Genomic DNA, 22,616 nt, shown 5'->3' with positions numbered 1-22,616 from the left:
CTGCAGCACTCAGAGAAGTCTTGGACTGGTTTGCCTGTTATGGAATGGGGCTTGGTGATAGAAGCCTGGTTTATCCTCCACTGATAAAACTAAGACATACTCATATGAGTTTAGAGGCATCTTGAAGCCGTGGGATAGTAACACACATGAATCTTACCATTTTTGCCTGGTATTAATGATACAGAGGCTTTGGATTTGGGTATGGAAAACGGGTGCAATTATGGGCGTGTTGGTTCTACATATATACGGACATCACGTGTCATCAGCCTGCAGCTACCTGCCATTCCTCACTACTCCTTCTTTTCACAAACCAAACAAGTACCTTCTTATCTCTCCTGTGGATAAGCTCTTGACAGTGGCACTAGGGCCTCCCTCAATAAGTACATCATTGGCTAAACCAGTGGTTTCTCAGATATGCTCATTGAACAACCCTTAAGGTGGATTGACATTCCACTGCGTAGAATAGAATATGGTGTTCTTTAGAAATCGGGGGGAAAAAATAGGCCACCAGATGTACTTTCTTTAATTTAAATTGTATATATATATATGAACAATTGTTATATATGTGTATGTATACTTGTTCATATATATGAATGATTTAAAATTGAAGATATATATATATATACACACACACATATATATGTATATTTAAATTTTGGTTTCTGTTAGCAAGTAGTAAATTAAATTATTAGCAGATCCATACTGCAGGGAAATAACCAATCAGATTTCATTCAATAGCTTGCTTTTTTGTAGATTTATGGTTGTGATTTTATATCTGCAGGTATGTTTGCTGAAGAAAATATTTCTGCCACTTTACACAAAATTAAATTCATTTAATACCAATGCGGCATGTCTCAAATGTCTTAATACAGTTTTAATCTTTAATCGCATCAGAAGTATGAAATTAGAAACATACCCCAAAATCATTTGAAGATATAATTACTTTCATTTCCCTTATACTTTTGAGACTTTTGAAAAATAAGTATTTAGTTGTACTTATCTGTTTCTGTCTCTCTAAGGATAGCAAACACTGAAACACAAGTCTGTTTAAAAGTCAATATTAAAAATATATTGTCCAAGATGATCAAAACTAAGGAAGTGGCAAAGAAATTCAAAAATTTAAACTTTCAAAGGGTGCTTTTTTTGTGAATGTGTAGTACTTGTTCTTCTGAAGGAATTAATCTTTTTAAAAATTTAATTAACTTATTTTTTATTGAAGTATACTTGGTTTACAGCGTTGTGTTAATTACTGCTGTACATCAAAGTGACTCTGTTATACATATGTATATACATTCTTTTTCATATTCTTTTCCATTATGGTTTATCACAGGATATTGAATATAGTTCCTTGTGCTATATAGTAGGACCTTGTTGTTTAGCCAATCTATATATACCAGTTTGCATCTGCTAATGCCAAACTCCCAGTTCATCCCTCTCCCACCTGCTTCCCCCTTGGCAGCCACCAGTCTCTTCTCTGTGTCTCTGATTCTGTTTCTGTTTCATAGATAGGTTCATTTGTGTCATATTTTAGATTCCACGTATAACTGGTATCATGGTATTTGTCTTTCTCTTTCTGACTTACTTTGCTTAGTATGATAATCTGTAGTTGCATCCATGTTGCTGCTGCAAATGGCATTATTTCATTCTTTTTTTATGGCTGAGTAGTATTTCATTGTATATATGTACCACATCGTCTTTATCCATTCATCTGTTGATGGACATTTAGGTTGTTTCCATGTCTTGGCTATTGTGAATATTGCTGCTGTGAAGATCAGGGTGAATTTGTCTTTTTGAATTATAGTTTGGTCTGGATATACGCCCAGGAGTGGGATTGCTGGATCATATGGTAGGTCTATTTTAGTTTTCTGAGGAACCTCCATACTGTTTTCCACAGTGGCGGCACCAACTTACATTCCCACCAACAGTGTTGTAGGAGGGTTCCCTTTTCTCCACACCCTCTCCAGCATATGTTATTTGTAGACTTTTTAATGGTGGCCATTCTGACTGGTGTGAGGTGGTACCTCATGGTAGTTTTGATTTGCAAACTATTTCTTTAATAATTGGCAGTGTTGAGCCTCTTTTCATGTGCCTATTGGCCATCTGTATTTCTTGTTTGGAGAAATGTCTTTTTAAGTCTTCTGCCTATTTTTTTGATTGGGTTGTTTGCTTTTATTGTCATCAAGTTGTATGAGCTGTTTGTATATTTTGGAAATTAAGCCCTTGCTGGTCGCATCATTTGCAAATATTTTCTCCCATTCTGTAGGTTGTCTTTTCATTTTGTTTATGGTTTCCTTTGCTGTGCAAAAGCTTGTAAGTTTGATTCGGTCCCCTTTGTTTATTTTCATTTTTATTTCTATTGTCTTGGGAGACTGACCTAAGAAAACATTGGTATGATTTATGTCAGAGAATATTTTGCCTGTGTTCTCTTCTAGAAGTTTTATGGTGTCATGTCTTATGTTTAAGTCTTTAAGACATTTTGAGTTTATTTTCGTGTATGGTAAAAGGATGTGTTCTAACTTCATTGGTTTATATAAGGCTGTCCAACTTTACCAACACCACTTGCGGAAGAGACTGTCTCTTTCCCATTATATATTCTTGCCTCCTTTGTCAAAGATTAATTGTCAAAGATTAACTGAGATGTGTGGGTTTATTTCTGGGCTCTGTATTCTGTTCCATTGATCCATATGTCTGTTTTTGTGCCAATACCATGCTGTTTTGATTACTGTGACTTTGGAGTACTGTCTGAGTCTGGGGTGGCTATGCCTCCAACGTTGTTCTTTTTCTTCAGGATTGCTTTGGCAATTCTGGGCCTTTTATGGTTCTGTATGAAATTTAGGATTATTTGTTCTAATTGCGTGAAAAATGTCATGGGTAATTTGATACGGATCACTTTAAATCTGTAGATTGCTTTGGGTAGTATGAGCATTTTAACAATATTAATTCCTCCAACCCAAGAACATGAGATGTCTTTCCATTTCTTTGAATCATCTTCACTTTCCTTTATTAATGTCTTACAGTTCTCAGTGTATAAGTCTTCTGCCTTCTTGGTGAGGTTTATTCCTAAGTATTTTATTTTGAGGGTTGTGATTTTAAAAGGCATTGTTTTTTTACATTCCCTTTCCGATATTTCATTGTTGGTATAAAGAAATGCAACCAATTTCTGTATGTTAATCTTGTATTCTGCTACCTTGCTGAATTCGTTTATCAGTTGTAGTAGTTTTCGTGTAGAGTCTCTAGGGTTTTCTATATATAGTATCATATCATCTGCATCTAATGACAATTTTACCTCTTCCTGAAGGAATTAATCTTGAAGTTCTACTAAGACTTTTGGGATACCTGTTTTAATGAGCCACTACTTCCTGCCTGAGATTGCACTATGCACCAGAGATTCTAGAATTAGCATAATAAAACTAATAATGCAAACAACAGCAGCAAATCTTCACAAACCTTCCTTGCAAGGAAGTAAAGTCTACTGGAAAAACAGACAAGTGAAACACACATTCAAAATGGCAGTGATTCTCAAACATTTATGTGCTGAGAAATCATGACAAGCCTGAACCAGGGCAATTACTAGACCCCTTCTCCAACTGGTAAGGTGTAAGGTCCTGTAACTCTATTTTTGGTGAATGCCTCCAGGAGAGTGTGAGCCAGATGTTCTCAGTTGTCGTCAACCTTTAGTGTGCATCAGATATGCCTGAGAATATTGTTAAAACACAGATTGCTGGGCTCCAGTGCCAGAGTTCTAACCAGTTCCCAGGTGTGGCTGATATTGCTGGCCCAGGGACCACATTTTGAGAACCACCTTTCAAAACTGCAGTATGCGGTTGTGTGTGTTGTGAATGCAGTATGCGGTTGTGTGTGTTGTGAATGAGACGGGCCCAGAGAACCAAAGGAGGGCAAAGGGACTCTGCCCTAAATTAGTCAAAGGTAACAATAGCAGCTAGAATTGATTGACCCAAGAAAAAATTATAAGAACTTTACCTGCATTTGCTCATTTAATCCTTTCAGTAAGGTACGTAGGTGCTACTTAGTGTTCCTCTTTTACAGGGGTGTCCAGAGAAGGTAACTACTTTGCCCACGTCCTAAACTGGTAAGTAACAGATTAAGAATTCAAGTCTAGGAAGTCTGATTCCAGAGCCCACACCTCTACCCTTTCTGCATGTAGAGAGGAGTAGAGGGTTGTCAGTGAAGCCTTCCTGGGGGCCCTGGCCTCTGAGTGTAGATAGAAGGATGAGTGGACATAAAGATCATTATTTGTGTGTGGTGGGGGTAGGGGAGGAAGTATGAGGGCTTCCAGAAGAGCCTGCCCTCCCCATACATCTGCTATAAGCAAGTCTGATGATCAGGAGTCCGGAACATGAGTATGACTATGGGATACTGAGAAGGGTTCTAGAACCCTGAGGTTAGGGTTCTGGATCCGTTAGTAGGTACCAGAAAGTGAATGAGTGATTTACCTTACTTTCCACGGGTAGCAGGAAGTTTGGAGATAGTCCCTCTAGCGTTAGTCCAGCTGCTGAAGGGCATCACCAGGGGACTGGGTTGCTTCGCTCTTCCAGCTTCCACATCTCTAGCACGTCCACATAGCTTCAAAGTGACCCCAGAATCTCCAATAGTGTTCCAACAATTGGGGCAGGAAGAAAGAAAAGGAAAAAAAAAAGAAATTAAGTAAGAAAAAAAAGGCAGTGTCTAACTCAGCAAATTTTTTACCACAGATGGTCAGCAGACTTGCACTTAGATCTCATCAGCTCGGATTTTAAACTGGCCACCTTAGCCTTAAGGATAATGGGGTCTCCTAAACCAGGGCTCTGATAGTAAGGAATAAGGAGAGAGTGGTACTGATTAGCAGTGCCTGCTGTCCCAAACAAATATTATCCCCAAACTATTTTTTTTATCCTATGTTTTACTTTAAAGAATGGAGGGGAAACATTATGTATCTGTAAATAGCCTTTTAGAAAGGGTACAATTATATAGTTATACAACCCCCTGGAGGGCTCCTTTCTTCTAAAATCTCTTTAAAAACTGTTCAAGGTTAAGGACATTTTTATCTTAATTTAGTCACTTGCAGTCGATTATCTTGGAATGACATCCTCTCTCTGCAGATGTTCTGTCAGGCTTTAGAAGATTCTAGAAGTGGACAGAGAAGTGTTATGGTACATGTATTTGCAATATGCACGTCTTTGAAATGAAATCCATTTAGGGACCAAAAGGCATTTCATGTCTTTGCTATACATTTTCACATACTTGCCTTTCCAGAATTCCTTTGAGCAAATCTGTTAGATGTAACCCATCCGTTTCTCCCATCTGAATTCTTTATTACTAAACATTCTTCAGTATGCTCTCACTCCCCTCTGTCAAAGGCGTTTCTCTGGGTCCTCACCCTTCTCATCTCATATGTGAATGCGTATCTTAAACTGAAGCAACAGTCTGCTATGACTTCTCCATAACTTGAAGAACCCGTCTTTGTGGGAAAAAAGTAGACTTACTAACTTAAAAGGTAGAATGCGCGCAATGTTTCTGAGAGTTAAAAACTAAGGTAAAAACATAAGCAAGGGAAAAAACTTACAGTGGATCCTTTTCAAAGACTTTATTTTACAGAGAAGGCAACTGAGGTTTAAAGAAAAAATGCGTTAGTTAAACACTAAATAATATACCTTAAACCTCAGTGGAGCAACACATGGACAGTTCATTTCTCACTCACTCAGGAGTGTAGTATGGACTTTGGTGGTCTGAGGGTCAGTTTTCTGCTCAGTTATTCAGGGACCCACCACCTTCATCAAGTGGCTCTACGTTTGTCCTAAAAAGGAAAGGAGAGAGGAAGCTGCAAGCTACAATTATCAACTCGTTATCCTTCAGACATAAACTCTTCAGGTCACCTCTGGTCACATTCTTTGGGATAGAACCATACCCAGATGCAAGCGGAGATGGAGAATGTTGTTCCTATCTTGGTCCTAGTGATGCCTCTACAGGCTGGAGGAGCTAATTAAAGTGTAGTCAACAGCTCGTTGTTTCTGCCACAATGAGTGATTAGCCTAAGGCTGTGGATTAATTACGTATGTGTGTCACATATACATATAATACACACAAACATATATATGTGTGTGTATATATACATTTTTTAGCATGAGTTGACACATGGGGCTTCTGCCGTATCAAAAGAGTACAAACTGCCTCTTGTTGCTTTTTCTTAATTGAAGTTGACTACTACTATCTATTTCCCTTCATTTTGCTACCTCCCCCCCGCCTTTCAGTATTATATGAAAATTCTGAAAGAAATAATTTCAAAGTTTCCAGTGCTTTTAAAGGTAATAGCATACTCAGACCTTAACAATTTTCCTGTGTGAAACTTTTGCCAGACTAAAATAGTTAACTTACGAAAAGTAAATTTAGATTGATACAAAAGAGAAAATAAGCTGATTTTTTTTTTTTTTTACACAAATACCCTGAGCCAGGATGGAAAACTGGAGGAATTTAGATCCTTTTGTTGTAAATTTAAATATTTTTAATTGTAAAAATAATACAGGCTCATTGCAGAAACTCCAAAATTGAAAGGATTTAAAGAAAAAAGGAAAAATAACTCAAAATCCTATTTCTGATAAATCATCTCTGTAACATTTTTGAGGGTATCTTTGGAAACTTTTTTGTGACGGGGTGCATATAAATACAATGCAAGTATAAAATACCTTTAATTATTATATCAAACTACAAAACAGTTCTATAACATTTTTATTTAGTAATATAAGTATGATTACTCATCACCTAATAAAAATCTGCAGCAGCATTTTTAATGGTTGAACAGCATTCTATTATTTATTGAACCAGTCCCTACTGTTCAACATTTAGATTATTCCTGTTTTGCTTTGCTAAACAATGAGACAAGCATCCTTGTTCATATGTCTTTGAGCATTTGTTTATTTCCTTAGAATGGACTTCTAGAACTTGAATGGCTGGTTGTCAGTTCTGGTACATACTGACATATTGTCTTCCAGAAAGGTTACCGTGCTTTTTATTTCTACCAAGAATTTAACATCCAGTGTGGTTTCTTACACACACTCATCAGTACCAGTATTATCAATATCAATACCAGTATTATCAACTTTTTTAAAACTTTGTCATTCTAGCTCTGTAAAATATGACATCTGAATTATTTTATTTGTATTTCTTTGATTAATAATAGCAAGGTTGAACATATTTTCATATCTTTATTGGCTGTTAATACTTTTTAGTTTGTGACTTTATGACATCCATTTTTCATCGATGTATAACAACCTTTTATATATCAATGTGTTTATTTTGTTGTTTGTTGTAAATGCAATTTTTTTCTCTTCATTTATTAATTTTTATTTTGTGTGTGTTGAACTTCTTTAATACTGTCAAGTCTATTCAAAAACTCTTTAATGAACACAACAAATGTGGAAAATCAGTCATTCTCCTGCATTTTGTAATCAGTGTATTTCCTTTTGGGCAGTATGGAAATGTAGGTTCTTCTTTCATCTTATGGTTGGAAAGAATCTATTCCCTCGGAAAGGGATTATAGTCTCCATGATGCAGTAATGGGAGATTTTATAGGGTAGGCAGGGTCTACAGAAGAAAAAACCCTAAATCACACTCCATTGGTGGTTGCCTTATTTATAAAAATGGCATTTGAGGTTGTGTGACTGCCATCAGGTAAGCAAAATTAATTTTTAGCATGAAATACTCCTATCAGCAAGAACAGCCTAGGATAGGCTAGCAGTAAGAAGTGAGGGGTTATGGGATTGGGGCATAGCCTCTGTTTCCTCCAATGCAGCTGGAAATGTAAACTCTGGGGCTCCTGCTTGATCCAATCAGCCCAGCTAGTATGTGTTGCCAGGTAGGGTGAATAGACTCAGAAGTACAAGAGCTCATCCTTGGTCCCCTCTGGAAATGAGCAGAGAATACTGTGTCAAGCAGAGGTGATCAGTCCATGGTCTGGAGACTTGGATCTCCCCACATAGTCCTTAAAGTCAGGGTGAGACAAAATGCCAATACAAATTATATTGATGACAGTATCAATGAGGTGACATTGAGTCCTTTGACCCAACGTGTGTCTGCAGTGTGCCATCCATTAGTAAATGGGCAAAGCCATTTGACAGATCTATCTGATACAGTGAATGAATCTGACACTGACATTTTGAAAAACTGAAACTGTATCCATTTGTCAAGAACAGTGACTACTTGTTCTGCTTTATTCCCCCTGGTAGAACTAGGTAACATTGCAGGCAGGCAGTAAGACGTTCCGGCATTTCACCCTGGAGTAGCCCCAAAACTGAAGAAGCTGTCTTATCAGTAGTTAGCTCCTTGTCACCAAGAATATTAAAGTAGATTTGTATGATTAGCAAATTAAAGAGACTATAGTGCCTACCACTACTGTATTCACTAAGGTACCCAAGTTATTCTAAAGAAATCCTAATAATACATTAGGACCGTTTTGAATATTTTTATTTGATTAGCCATAATCTTCTAGTTATAACATCCATCACCATTTTGACCACTGAAACTTGGCCTTCTTTTCTTACAGCCTAGCCCTGTGTTCTTGGGCTAATCACTAACCTGCTTAGATACAATTTTCTTCTCTATGAAATAGAAACAATATTATATGCTATGAAGGACTGCAGGAAGATGAGCTGTAATGTTTATCAAGTGCCCGGTAAGTAGCCTGGCCCATAATAAATACTTGGCTAATTGTAGATGTTTCATTTTTAGTTTTATTTCCAAACATTGCTCTTTACTTTTGGAACTCTAAAATTTGTTTTGAGAGTGGAGGACTTGTTGTTTAGATTCCTCCAACACTCTCTGTATATTCTGTACTTCTATCCCTAGATCATTTATATTAATGGAATAAATGATCTTTGGTCTGGTGATTCCAAGGTGACGAGGAGCTAAGTGGAGGTTCAGTATACACCTGGAAGTATGGATTTTCATGCCCAGTGCAAATGTGGGAAAGGCATTATTCCCACATTATAAAGGGGGTAAAGACCTCCAACTTGAGGAGACTCTGGGCTGAGAGATGAGAGATTTACAGGTACTGTGTTTATCGTACAGGGTACCACAGGGGCTTTTATGTTCTGTAGCAAGAATTTGCACCTTATACCCTTGTAGTTAGAAGTAAAGCATACCACATAACATATCTAGTAAGCATTAGAGTTAGAATAAATACCATTTATTTAACGTTTCCTTTGTGTTAAGCATTTTACAGTTACAACATATGGATGGATACTATATTGTAATGGTTAAGAGTGTAGTTTTTTGAGCTAGATAATCCTGGATTGGAATCTCATCTTTATTACCTCTTTTTTTCCTGTTTTATCGAGGTATAATTGACAAAATTGTAAGATAGTCAAAGAGTATATCATGATGATTTGATATACATATGCGTTGCAAAAGGATCCTTCCCATCACGTTAATTAATACATCTAACCGCTCATGACACCTTCTTCCTTTTTTTCTTTTTTTGGTGAGAACACTTAAGTTCTATTCTCTCAGAAAATGTTAGTTATACAATACAGTGTTATTGACTGTAGTAACTATGTTATACAGTAGATCCTCAGACCTTATTCATCCTGCAGCTGAAAGTTTGTACCCTTTTACCAGTCTTCCCCTCTTTTCCCCACCCACACCCCAGCCCCTGGCAACCAGTTTTCTACTCTCTGTTTCTATGAGTGTGGCTTTTTTTCTTTTTAGATTCCATATATAAATGATATCATTTGTATTTATCTTGTCTGGCTTATGTCATCAGCATAATGCACTCCTGTTTCATCTATATTGTCACAAATGAAAGGATCTCCTTCATTTTTTAAGGCTGAATAATATTCCATTACCTCTTAAATGAGTGACTTTTGGTACATTGTTTACACTTTCTAAGCCTCACGGTTTCTTTTCTTCTGTAAAAAAAAAATATATATATATATACTAACAGGTTATTTGCTGATATGTGGAATGTTTGTTGAATCAACAAATAATTAGTTGAGATCATAAATGTGACACTTAGCACTGTATTAACATTTATTAATACTCTCCCTGTTAATTTCTACAATAAATTGTATAATAAGTAACAATAATAATAGTACTAGTAGTAGTTTTAGAAAATGCATAGGATATGCCAGGCATCATATACTGTACTACCCTCCTTCATGTGTACCACAAGTTACATGTGGACATCATCTTCCATGTTGTTTCCTTTAGAGAAAATTGAAGCTCAGCAAGATTGAGTAGCTTGCTCCAGCTGTGAACTCAGGTCTGAATCACTCCACATATAGGTTCTTAATGACTCCATGTCTTTAATTCCACATCTGCATTTGTTTGTTGTTGTTGTTTTTAACTTTCCAAGCATCTGATCTGAAATTCCTTTCTCTTTGGGGAATTTTCCACTTTGTGGGTCTTGGTGAGAAACAGAGCCTTCCTCTCGTTATACAAGCTGAACATGTCAGATACACTGTTTACTCACATGCTCAGTCTCCCTTACAGATGGAAAACAGTCGGGTGACCTCGGGTTGGCCAACTGCACCCCCTCTTGGTTTTTTTTTTTTTTTTTTTTTTTTTTTGCGGTACACGGGCCTCACTGTTGCGGCGTCTCCCATTGCAGAGCACAGGCTCTGGACGCGCAGGCTCAGCGGCCATGGCTCATGGGCCTAGCCGCTCCGTGGCATGTGGGATCTTCCTGGACTGGGGCACGAACCCGTGTCCCCTGCATCGGCAGGCGGACTCTCAAGCACTGCGCCACCAGGGAAGCCCCTCTCTTGGATTTTGAATTACAAATAAATGATGTAAAGAAGCAAGGCCAGCAGTGCTGGGTCAATCTCCTGTTTCCTGTTCCTGCTTGGTAGCAAGGCCAGCTAGGACTTATAACATCACTTTGGCCTGATCCTATAATTGCAATAGCATAGGCTTGGCTTTCGGTTGTTTAGTCTGCTTCTAGTTACTGAGACCTAACCATAAACTTCCAAAAGTTTCCTTTTCTGCTCAAATTAGCCATATCTGGTTCCCGATGATTACAAATAAGACCTTTCCTGATATACAATGGTGCCCTACTTATCCAGGCAGATGTAACATCGTCCTGGCAGGAACAGAGGGCAGGCAAGTTCCTTGAACAGCTGAACAAGAAGAAAAAGACCTAAGAAGGAAGAATTGAAGCCAGTTCTGCTTGTGTTATAATTCTACCCGCAGCTGCCTCTGTTTCACAGACCACGTGCTAAGGACCAGACGAGCAAAGTAGACCCAGGCCTTCCAACCCAGAGACCAGCTGAGCGGTACCGTGGACAATCTAGATGTGAAAGACTTCACTCAATGTCTTTGTCACTTGACACATTGTTCCTCTCTTTGGGAAGTAGCTTCGTTGTGTGACAAGAATATGCTAAACCAACACTTAAGTGGACAGAGGTGAAAGATGCCAAAATTAGCTACAGAAAAAAAGGCGTAAAAACTTGTATTTTCTGTTATTTGAAGGTGTTAAGACCCCACATAGAATATGAGTCCTTTAAAGGAAAGTTGTGAATGGCCCAGGGAATGTTGAATTTCCATGTGGCAATATGTCCTTGATCGGTCATGATGATGATGGTAGCATCAGTAGCATTTATCAGTGTTTCCTGGGTGAGAGGCACTTTATCCTAATGACCTTTTATCCCCATGACGACCCTGTGAAGTAGGAAATACTGTTTCAGCATCTTCAGGGTTTTTTGTTTTTTGTTTTTTGTTTTTAATCAGGAATTTACCCTAGATCACAGTTGGGTGGTAGAACGATCAGAACTGGACACTAGCCTTTCCTGAATTCCCAGGGTGTGATCTTAGCAGTTGTATTGCCTGATGCAGAGCCATGTAAATGTTGCCAAAGCAATGAAACGTGTACCTATTTCTAACAGATTCTAACTCAGAAGCTCTGGGGTTAAGTGCAGAGCAGTTGAATGTGATTGTCTTTACAGACAGTAGATAACTTAAGAGAAGTTGTTTAAAAGTATATTTGCATATTGCACTACACTGTCATATCTGTGATTGGTTAGCTATTGAGTAACTAACACAAATCCCAATCCCATCTCTAATCTCATTCATCTCTTGTATGATATTTGACCTAATTGAGGCAGGTTTTTTTTTGTTCTTTCCCACAAACACACATCGAACATCCAAAACATGCTTACCATTTGTGAGCATATTTTCTTAGTTATTTAGGAGTTGAGTAAGAGTGAGAGAGAAGGGCTTCCCTGGTGGCGCAGTGGTTGAGTGTCTGCCTGCCGATGCAGGGGACGGGGGTTCGTGCCCCGGTCTGGGAAGATCCCACATGCCACGGAGTGGCTGGGCCCGTGAGCCATGGCCGCTGAGCCTGCGCGTCTGGAGCCTGTGCTCCGCAACGGGAGAGGCCACAACAGTGAGAGGCCCGCGTACCGCAAAAAAAAAAAAAGAGTGAGAGAGAAAAAGACACATAAATATGAAATACGGTCATCATGTTTTTAATATCCTTTATGTGTGTTTTTAATATCCTTTATGTTGTTAACCCCTCTTAGTATTTACTGCCATTCACTCATTTGTATTATTTGGGGTATAGCAGTTTATTCGCACAGCATTTTTACATATGGCTTATCATTTGTATTCTATTTTAATAACACTAATAATTATAGACTATTGACAAACTCATCAGACCCTACATGTTCATTTCAAAATCATGAAAATAAGGTGGAAAATGAGGTGTAAAGTGGAAAATCTATGTGTACGTTTTCATTGGTGGAATGAGGAGCTACCTGAATATCACTCCTTTAGCTTTTCCTTCAAATGGTGCACTTTTTCCTCCATGCATAGGAGTCACTTCCATTAGGTAAACAGTAGTCTTGAGGACAAACCTCAGAAGTAGAAACAGGAGAACTTTTCAGTTATGGTAAAATCAAACATAGTTTTCTTCAGTAGTGAAAAAAAAATTCTTCATGAGAAGTTCAACCACTGTGAGTTCAATGGTGAAAAACTTTCCGCTTATAGATGCAACTTCCCCCAGAATTCTGAGAAATGTCTGTACACCTGTTTCATTTCCCTCTGACTTTTCCTTCTCCTTTCTCTATTGACATTAAAATCTATAATGAAAGCACATAGTAAGCAGTCTAGGACAATTGATATGACATTTGATCTAAATCTCCAAAGTCTATTTTACAAAAGCAAGCCAAAAAGTGGACCAGGACTTTCTGTAAAATATCCTGCTTTTTGTTGGATGATGCCATGAAAATCAAGATGCTCCTGAAAGGTCTTAATAGCTGACCAAGAATAGTAAACAATTGAAATTCTCTCAGGCTTCTTCAACCCTATCACTGGACACATTTATACCTCTCAGGCATGTTATTAAAAGAAGAGATTAATAAAGCTTTTATAGATGAGTTGATAAATCTCTAAAGATTTAAGTCTTCATTGCCTCCTAGGTTTTCTCTATTTTGGGTTTCCAAAAGATTTCAATAAACCACAAGATAATTAAAAATTAGACATTATCTTTCTTACCTTGACATTTTTTGATGGTAAACACCTTTTTATTGTCTCCATAGTGCTGCTCAGTTTCCACCAGTACAGTACTTAAGTGAATTTGGCTCTGGATGGTGGGATATATAAGATGTAAACGAATTGTTTGTATATGTTTTAGAATTCTTCAAAAGGGCCTGGCCATGGAAATGCATTGCATATTACTTAAATAACTAAAGTAACTTCCTCAGAATTATTATTCTATTCTGGTTAGGATACTATCTGCTCTGGTTTCTTAAAATTTCCCTTTAAAGTGGTTTTAATTTTGTTTCTGATAGGGTCCTAGGATTTATTGCCACACCCATCCTGCATCTGTTTTTCTTTGAATTACTCTCCTTGCAGTTTCTGATTCATACAGGGCCTTACAGGTTAGTGACAACCTGGCCATCACAACGCTGGGAAGGACAGGCCTACTTTTCAGAAGTGTTGATGTCTTCTGTACCTGAAGGTTTTCAAGAGATATCAATCTTCCTCACCACCTCCCTTAGCCCTCTTAATGGACTAAGCAGTTCCTCATGAAATTTCTGTAGGATATCTGTACCAACTTCTCAATATTGTTCCATCCTGAGTCTAAATTCCTGTCCTCAAGGTAATGTTAGATTCCTAGCTCCAGCCCCTATTTACATAAGGCCTATTCTAAGGAACGGAACCCACAGACATCAGTCCGCTCTTCTTTCTCTGGATTTAATTTCTCTGTTACTTTCTGAAACATGCAGGTGTTCCTTTCTTTCTTTTAATCTCTGCTATGTGCTTTTAACTTTTTCAAAATTGACCCAGAATTTACGTGTGTCTCCAGTAAGAGTACATTAAATTGAGCTTAGTCTGCTATTCTACTGGCATATTTGAGATCCAGATAATTTGCTACTTAACTGGATTCAATGACCTGTATATTTCAGGCATCTAAAACTCGCCATGTTCCAAATTTCCCTCCTTATAGTTAGTAATTTTCTTGGTAATCTGGATGAGATTAAATGGAATAAAGTTAGTGAGTGGCCCAGGAATGCCTGAAAGTTTGTTTGTCAGAGTGGCCAGGGAAAGTTAAGCAAGGAAGAAAAGCAAATGAAAAATAGAATCCCATTATTATGGCTGAGTTTACTCCCAGGATTCCATGCAGAGCTCTCTGTAGAGCTGGGATGGGTTATAACTTATGCCAGAGCTCTACGTGGGGCTGACACCATCTCATGCCAAGCTCTCAGTTCTGGGCTCACGTCATCTCTGGTCCACTCTGTGGAGTGGAAACTTTGGAGGAATGGCCAATGTGTTCCACGGCGTAGGAAGAGGGAAATTGTGAATGTGACTTTCTAAATTGTGGAGGAACTAAGCACTGTAAATGTGCCTTGAACTATGTTGTTTAATTTGACCAGTCAGATCAATGACTTTCCCCTTGAATGAAATGCTGCTACGTATATGAGCAGAAAAACAAAACTGGTATAAGGAACAGATAGCTAGTGGGAAGCAGCCACATAGCACAGGGAGGTCCGCTCTGTGCTTTGTGACCACCTAGAGGGGTGGGATAGGGAGGGTGGGAGGGAGGGAGATGCACGAGGGAAGAGATATGGGGACATATGTATAACTGATTTACTTTGTTATAAAGCAGAAACTAACACACCATTGTAAAGCAAATATACTCCAATAAAGATGTTTAAAAAAAACTGGTATAAGGAGATGGAGAGACTGGGAGTCTTATTTTCCCACCAATTAACTTTGTAAAGCAAATTGTAAAGCATTGTATTGTAAAGCAAATATACTCCAATAAAGATGTTAAAAAAAAACTGGTAAAGCAAATATATTGTAAAGCAAATATTGTAAAGCAAATATACTCCAATAAAGATGTTAAAAAAAAACTGGTATAAGGAGATGGAGAGACTGGGAGTCTTATTTTCCCACCAATTAACTTTGCCTCTGACCATGACCTTCCCTTTGAGTCTCCTAGGCCTTGGGGATGATCGCAACCCCTGGGTTGGTTGACGGCAACCCCATCTTCACTAGAACCTCTATAGTTAACTTTGATTTTTCCCACTCCGTCTATCCATCCCATGTGTGCAGTCAGACATTTGATCTTGGACTTTTCCTGACAAAATATGCTTGAATATAACCATTTCTTTTCACTCCCACTGCTACTGCTCTTGTCACTGCCTTAACTAGGGCTTTATCTTTAAGTTCTTTATATAAATATATAAATATCTATATATAAATATAATATACAAATAAATAAAATATATTAATTCTGATGATTTTAAAGTCTTTTCTTGAGAAAGACTTTTCCTGATAAAGATACACAATATCTTATATAAATATTTTTGTATTATCTGTTCTTTTCTTAGAAGTTTAGTCATATGATTCTATCTCTTGGTTTGTCTAGAACTTTTTGATTGAATGCTGGCTATTTTATTTGGCTTTTTGTTGTTTTTCTCAGTGGAAACGTTGTTTTGCTTCCAAATATTTTATTCTACCTGGAAGTAGCAAATCTTCAAATTACAATTTTTTAAATGCTTTCAAATATCAATACTATAGGTGTCACAAAATCTAGAAAAATGACATTTAAAAATGAACTACTGCCAGAGGTGTCTCTATAAAACTTTTCCCCCACTCTTTTAGCTATATATTCTTTAACTGCCTCCTCATACGACAGTTTATATATTTTCGAAATCAAATTTTAAGAAATAAACTTTGTAGTGTATAGGCATAGATTTCTTGTAACATGATTGATTAGAATTTGCTTCTAGTTATTAATAGTTTAGAAAAGTTTATTTCAGCTTCACAATTTATTATTGATAATGTCACATTAATTTTCATTGTTAACGTTGAGAAAACCTCTATGGGTTACTTCCTCATAAATATTTACTATTATAAATGCATTACTGATTTCAGTACTGCTATAGGTTTGTGCATTACAGGAATTCTGATAAAATACTCATTCACACCATTCCATTACACACATTGTTGATGGAGTATATTCTTTTATTTATTTATTTATTTATTTATTTATTTATTTATTTATGGCTGTGTTGGGTCTTCGTTGCTGTGCTCAGGCTTTCTCTACTTGCAGAGAGTGGGGGCTACTCTTTGTTGCGGTGCACAGGCTTCTCATTGCGGTGGCTTCTCTTGTTGCAGAGCATGGGCGCTAGACACGCAGGATTCAGTAGTTGTGACTCGCAGGCTCAGTAGTTGTGGCTCACGGGCTCTAGAGCGCAGGCAGTGTAGTTGTGGCACCACGGCTTAGTTGCTCCGTGGCATGTGGGATCTTCCCGGACCAGGGCTCGAACCCTTGTCCCCTGCATTGGCAGGTGGCTTCTTAACCACGGCGCCATCAGGGAAGCCTCTGGAGTATATTCTTGACAGAAGAAAATTTCCGTTTTGACTAAGCATTGATGAAAACTGAATCTTTGACTTATCTTTCACATGCCTGATGATTGAAATAATTTTCCACAGAATAGCTTCTGGTTTTGTACTTTTCAGTTGGTTTTTTCTTCTTCAAACGCACATGCTTTGAGAGCTGTGACGTGCAAGACATGGCTATATTGTAAGGTGGTTTTTGTCCTTATGCTTCTGTGTCTTGTGCTAGTTAAGTCAGTAGAGTAGTCAGTATGAGTACTGGAAGTTATTCCTGTAATGGGATAGTATATAGTCAATTACATATGGTGGTGTCTGAAAATCACATAATAGCCTCACTTAAAACATCTCCTTAGGGCTTCCCTGGTGGCGCAGTGGTTGAGAGTCCACCAGCCGACGCAGGGGACACGGGTTCGTGCCCCGGTCCGGGAAGATCCCACATGCCGTGGAGCGGCTAGGCCCGTGAGCCATGGCCGCTGAGCCTGTGCGTCCAGAGCCTGTGCTCCACAACGGGGGAGGCCACAACAGTGAGAGGGCCGCGAACCACAGAACAAAAGAAAATCTCCTTAGCCAGATTTCAAAAAAGCCTGTGGCCATTCCAATATGATCCAACATAGCAGAATATGATAGAAGGAAAATTGGCAAAGAAAGAGACGCTGGTCTTACCTGATGGAAGTGAAAATATCTCACTTTTGACAATTTTGCAAAAACCTATAATTACGTGAATTAATTTCTAGGGTTTTTCATAGGACCTAAAGAGGAACCCATAGAGTTGTGGAAGAACAATAGAAGCTGCTGTGATGAGAAGCCCGGGCACCGCAACAAAGAGTAGCCCCCGCTCGCCGCAACTAGAGAAAGTCTGCACACAGCATTGAAGACCAACGCAGCCAAAATAAAAATAAATAAATAAAAATAAATAAATTTAATTTTAAAAAAGTAATACTCAGGTTTGAGGCATGAGAAATATGAGAAATTAGCTAATCCTTTCAGAACTTTTAAAATAACAAACTCAGTCTCTAAGATTTTAGCATTATATACAACATCGGTTACTTATTAGTGGTTTGGGAAGGCCAATTAGAAAATTTTGGGAAGGCCAATTAGAAAATTAAAATTTTCTGTATTGAAAATCTTACTGTATTGAAATTCACGACCCTAATGTTTTCCACATTGACTATATGAATGATGAAGTAAAGTCAATCATGTATTTCCTTTCCAACTGGGCAGAAAACAAAATTTTGAAAAGTGTTTGGACTACTGACTTTTGATTTCTTCTAAGGCAAGTGTATAGGTAATTTTTATTCCCTGATTAGGAGAAAAATGGTGGAAGAGGGCAGGGTTAAGAATTAAGATTTCAAGAGCGTGAGAGTTAGACGACCAACCAGAGTTCCTAAGTTTCGGTGCCTGTAACTGTCGCCGCCGCTTAAGCCTGCCAAAGCAGTGGTATGGCTGCTGCCCTCGTATTTGCTACCTCTAGAAACATTCTTGCCAGTAGTGGCGGCAGCGGGACTCAATTACCCCCTTTTATCACTCTCTGCAGAAGCTCCAGATGGCGTCTTCCGTGGGCAACGTGGCCGACAGCACAGAACCAACGAAACGTATGCTTTCCTCCCAAGGGTTAGCTGAGTTGGCTCATCGAGAATATCAATCAGGTGATTTTGAGGCAGCTGAGAGACACTGCATGCAGCTGTGGAGACAAGAGCCAGACAATACTGGAGTACTTTTATTACTTTCATCTCTACACTTCCAGTGTCGAAGGCTGGACAGATCTGCCCACTTTAGTACTCTGGCAATTAAACAGAACCCTCTTCTGGCAGAAGCCTATTCGAATTTGGGGAATGTGTACAAGGAAAGAGGGCAGTTGCAGGAAGCAATTGAGCATTACCGGCATGCATTGCATCTCAAACCAGATTTCATCGATGGTTATATTAACCTGGCAGCCGCTTTGGTAGCAGCAGGTGACATGGAAGGGGCAGTACAAGCTTACGTCTCTGCTCTTCAGTGCAATCCTGATTTGTACTGTGTTCGCAGTGACCTGGGGAACCTGCTCAAGGCCCTGGGTCGCTTGGAAGGAGCCAAGCCGTGTTATTTGAAAGCAATGGAGACGCAACCGAACTTTGCAGTAGCTTGGAGTAATCGTGGCTGTGTTTTCAATGCACAAGGGGGGATTTGGCTTGCAATTCATCACTTTGAAAAGGCTGTCACCCTTGACCCCAATTTTCTGGATGCTTGTATCAATTTAGGAAATGTCTTGCAAGAGGCACGGATTTTTGACAGAGCTGTGGCAGCTTACCTTTGTGCCCTAAGCTTGAGTCCAAATCATGCAGTGGTACCTGCCAGCGTGGCTTGTGTATACTACCAGCAAGTCCTGATAGATCTGGCAATAGACACAGGCGAGCTATTGAATTGCAACCACATTTCCCTGATGCTTATTGCAACCTAGCCAACGCTCTGGAAGAGAAGGGCAGTGTTGCTGAAGCAGAAGATTGTTATAATACAGCTCTGCGGCTGTGTCCCACCCATGCAGACTCTCTGAGTAACCTAGCCAATATCAAAGGAGACCAGGGAAACATTGAAGAGGCAGTTCGCTTGTATCGTAAAGCATTAGAAGTCTTCGCAGACTTTGCTGTTGCCCATTGAAATTTAGCAAGTGTGTTGCAGCAGCAGGGAAAACTGCAGGAAGCTCTGATGCATTATAAGGAGGCTGTTCGAATCAGTCCTACCTTTGCTGATGCCTACTGTAACATGGGAAACACTCTAAAGGAGATGCAGGATGTTCAGGGAGCCTTGCAGTGTTATACTCGTGCCATTCAGATTAACCCTGCACTTGCGGATGCCCACAGCAATCTGGCTTCCATTCACAAGTATTCAGGGAATATTCCAGAAGCAATTGCTTCTTATCGCACTGCTCTGAAGCTTGAACCTGATTTTCCTGACACTTATTGTGATTTGGCTCATCGCCTGCAGATTGTCGGTGATTGGACAGACTATGATGAGCGAATGAAGAAGTTGGTCAGCATTGTGGCTGACCAGCTGGAGAAGAATAGGTTGCCTTCTGTGCAGCCTCATCATAGTATGCTCTATCCTCTTTCTCATGGCTTCAGGAAGGCTATTGCTGAGAGCCACGGGAACCTCTGCTTGGATGAGATCAGTGTCCTTCACAAACCACCGTACGAACATCCAAAAGACTTGAAGCTCAGTGATGGTCGACTGCGTGTAGGATACGTGAGTTCTGACTTTGGGAATCATCCTACTTCTCATCTTATGCAGTCTATTCCAGGCATGCACAATCCTGATAAATTTGAGGTATTCTGTTATGCCCTGAGCCCAGATGATGGCACAAACTTCCGAGCGAAGGTGATGGCAGAAGCCCATCGTTTCATTGATCTTTCTCAGATTCCATGCAATGGGAAAGCAGCTGATCGCATCCATCAAGATGGTATACACATCCTTGTAAATATGAATGGTTATACCAGGGGTGCTCGAAATGAACTCTTTGCTCTCAGGCCAGCTCCTATTCAGGCAATGTGGCTGGGCTACCCTGGGACCAGTGGCGTGCTTTTCATGGATTATATCATCACTGATCAGGAAACTTCACCTGCTGAAGTTGCTGAGCAGTATTCTGAGAAACTGGCTTATATGCCCCATACTTTCTTTATTGGTGATCATGCTAATATGTTCCCTCACCTGAAGAAGAAAGCAGTCATCGATTTTCAGTCCAATGGGCACATTTATGACAATCGGATTGTGCTGAATGGCATTGACCTCAAAGCATTTCTTGATAGTCCCCCAGATGTGCAAATTGTCAAGATGAAATGTCCTGATGGAGGAGACAACGCAGACAGCAGTAATACAGCTCTTAATATGCCTGTCATTCCTATGAATACTATTGCAGAAGCAGTTATTGAAATGATTAACAGAGGACAAATTCAGGTAACAATTAATTCATTGAGTCTTAGCCATGGACTGGCAACTACCCAGATCAACATTAAGGCTGCCACTGGAGAGGAGGTTCCCCGTACCATTATTGTAACCACACGTTCTCAGTACGGGTTACCGGAAGATGCCATTGTGTACTGTAACTTTAATCAGTTATATAACATTGACCCATCTACTTTGCACATGTGGGCAAATATTCTGAAGCGTGTTCCCAATAGTGTACTGTGGCTGTTGCGTTTTCCAGCAGTAGGAGAACCTAATATTCAACAGTATGCACAAAATATGGGCCTTCCCCAGAACCGTATCATTTTTTCACCTGTTGCTCCTAAGGAGGAACATGTTCGGAGAGGCCAGCTGGCTGATGTCTGCTTGGACACTCCACTCTGTAATGGACACACCACAGGGATGGATGTCCTTTGGTCAGGGACACCCGTGGTGACTATGCCAGGAGAGACTCTTGCTTCCCGAGTTGCAGCTTCCCAGCTCACTTGTTTAGGCTGTCTTGAGCTTATTGCTAAAAATAGACAAGAATATGAAGACATAGCTGTGAAACTGGGAACTGATCTAGATTACCTGAAGAAACTTCGTGGCAAAGTCTGGAAGCAGAGAACATCTAGCCCTCTGTTCAACACCAAACAATACACGATGGACCTAGAGCGGCTCTATCTACAGATGTGGGAGCATTACGCAGCTGGCAACAGACCTGACCACATGATTAAGCCTGTTGAAGTCACTGAGTCGGCCTAAATAAGGACTGTGTGCACAGGAGAATTACCCTGTACCTGAGCCTCAACCTTCTGGGGGAAAGGGAACTACTTTTTCCTTATCTGTACAATACCATGCTGCAGATGGGTGACAGACAATGATAAGAAACAGCACAGCCAGACTTGCTTCCTGCATGATCATGATCACGATAGGGAGAGACACAAGAGATGGGAAACTGCTGTTCCACAAGGAGCCTCCATAGAATTTTGCAGCAGCCAGGTGTCTGGAAGGTAAGTCTGGAAGGTCTGATCTCCCTTGGTCTTCCACGGGATGGATGGTTAGTGTGGAAGGGAGATAGAGATTGCCCAGCCGTTTTGTGATTATCATGGATTGATTGAGTCTTCTGAATTAATATTTTTCTCTATATTTTGGGTATTGGAGCTTTTAAAAATGTTTGGTTTCAGGTATTTTTATTCATGTGAAGTGTATATGATTCTCTTGAGATAAGGTTTTAAGCTAAAATATTCCTTGTTTTAGTTTCTGAACTCTACAGATAAATGGGGATTTTGTTGGTGTAGTCTTTTTATAGGTTTTATAAACCACTTGAGCCTATATCAGTCATTTTAGTGTCTGACATAATGTTTGGAACTATCAGTGCTTTGTTGGTTTATAGATGATGGCTTAAATTCTTTTCCTGGTCCGTTTCCTTCTTCCCGTCCCCCCACTTTAAAAATTCTCCTGTAACTTGGCTAACAAAAAACCAAGTCTGATTCAAAACCTCCCAGAGCTTTTCTCTTAAACGCATCATCTGGTTCCAAATGAAGATCCTTAGGAGTGATTATTAATTCTGAAGGGCACAGTTGTGGTACTGTCACTGATGATAATAATAATGGATTTTTGGCCTAGAGTGTTGACCTATTTCACCAGTGTTTTACCGTTGACTGCCCCTGTATGCTGCTTCCAAAAGTCATAGTGTGTGATAAGATTTTTACTTTCATTTCTAAAGTTTTTTTTTTTTAGTGAGTCCTGTTCTTCCTTTTTCTTTCAGCAGAAATGAAATCCCAGGTAAGTATAAGTATTCAAATATTTGATCAGTAAGTCACAGTTATCTCCAGTACATTAAATAACTTTCATCAAAGAAA

General features: G+C 39.3%; 1 pseudogene; it reads left to right on the top strand.

Annotated features, from left to right (window-relative positions):
• Positions 1 to 21,523, top strand: part of LOC132514367 (UDP-N-acetylglucosamine--peptide N-acetylglucosaminyltransferase 110 kDa subunit-like) — a 31,505-nt pseudogene extending 9,982 nt beyond the window's left edge.
• Positions 21,524 to 22,616: the final 1,093 nt, after the last annotated feature.

This window comes from Lagenorhynchus albirostris, unplaced genomic scaffold, assembly GCF_949774975.1.
Source record: "Lagenorhynchus albirostris unplaced genomic scaffold, mLagAlb1.1 scaffold_238, whole genome shotgun sequence".
In the NCBI taxonomy this organism is placed as follows: Eukaryota; Metazoa; Chordata; class Mammalia; order Artiodactyla; family Delphinidae; genus Lagenorhynchus; species Lagenorhynchus albirostris.
Note: the sequence above shows the minus strand (reverse complement) of the source record. Positions and strands in the feature narration are given on the sequence as shown.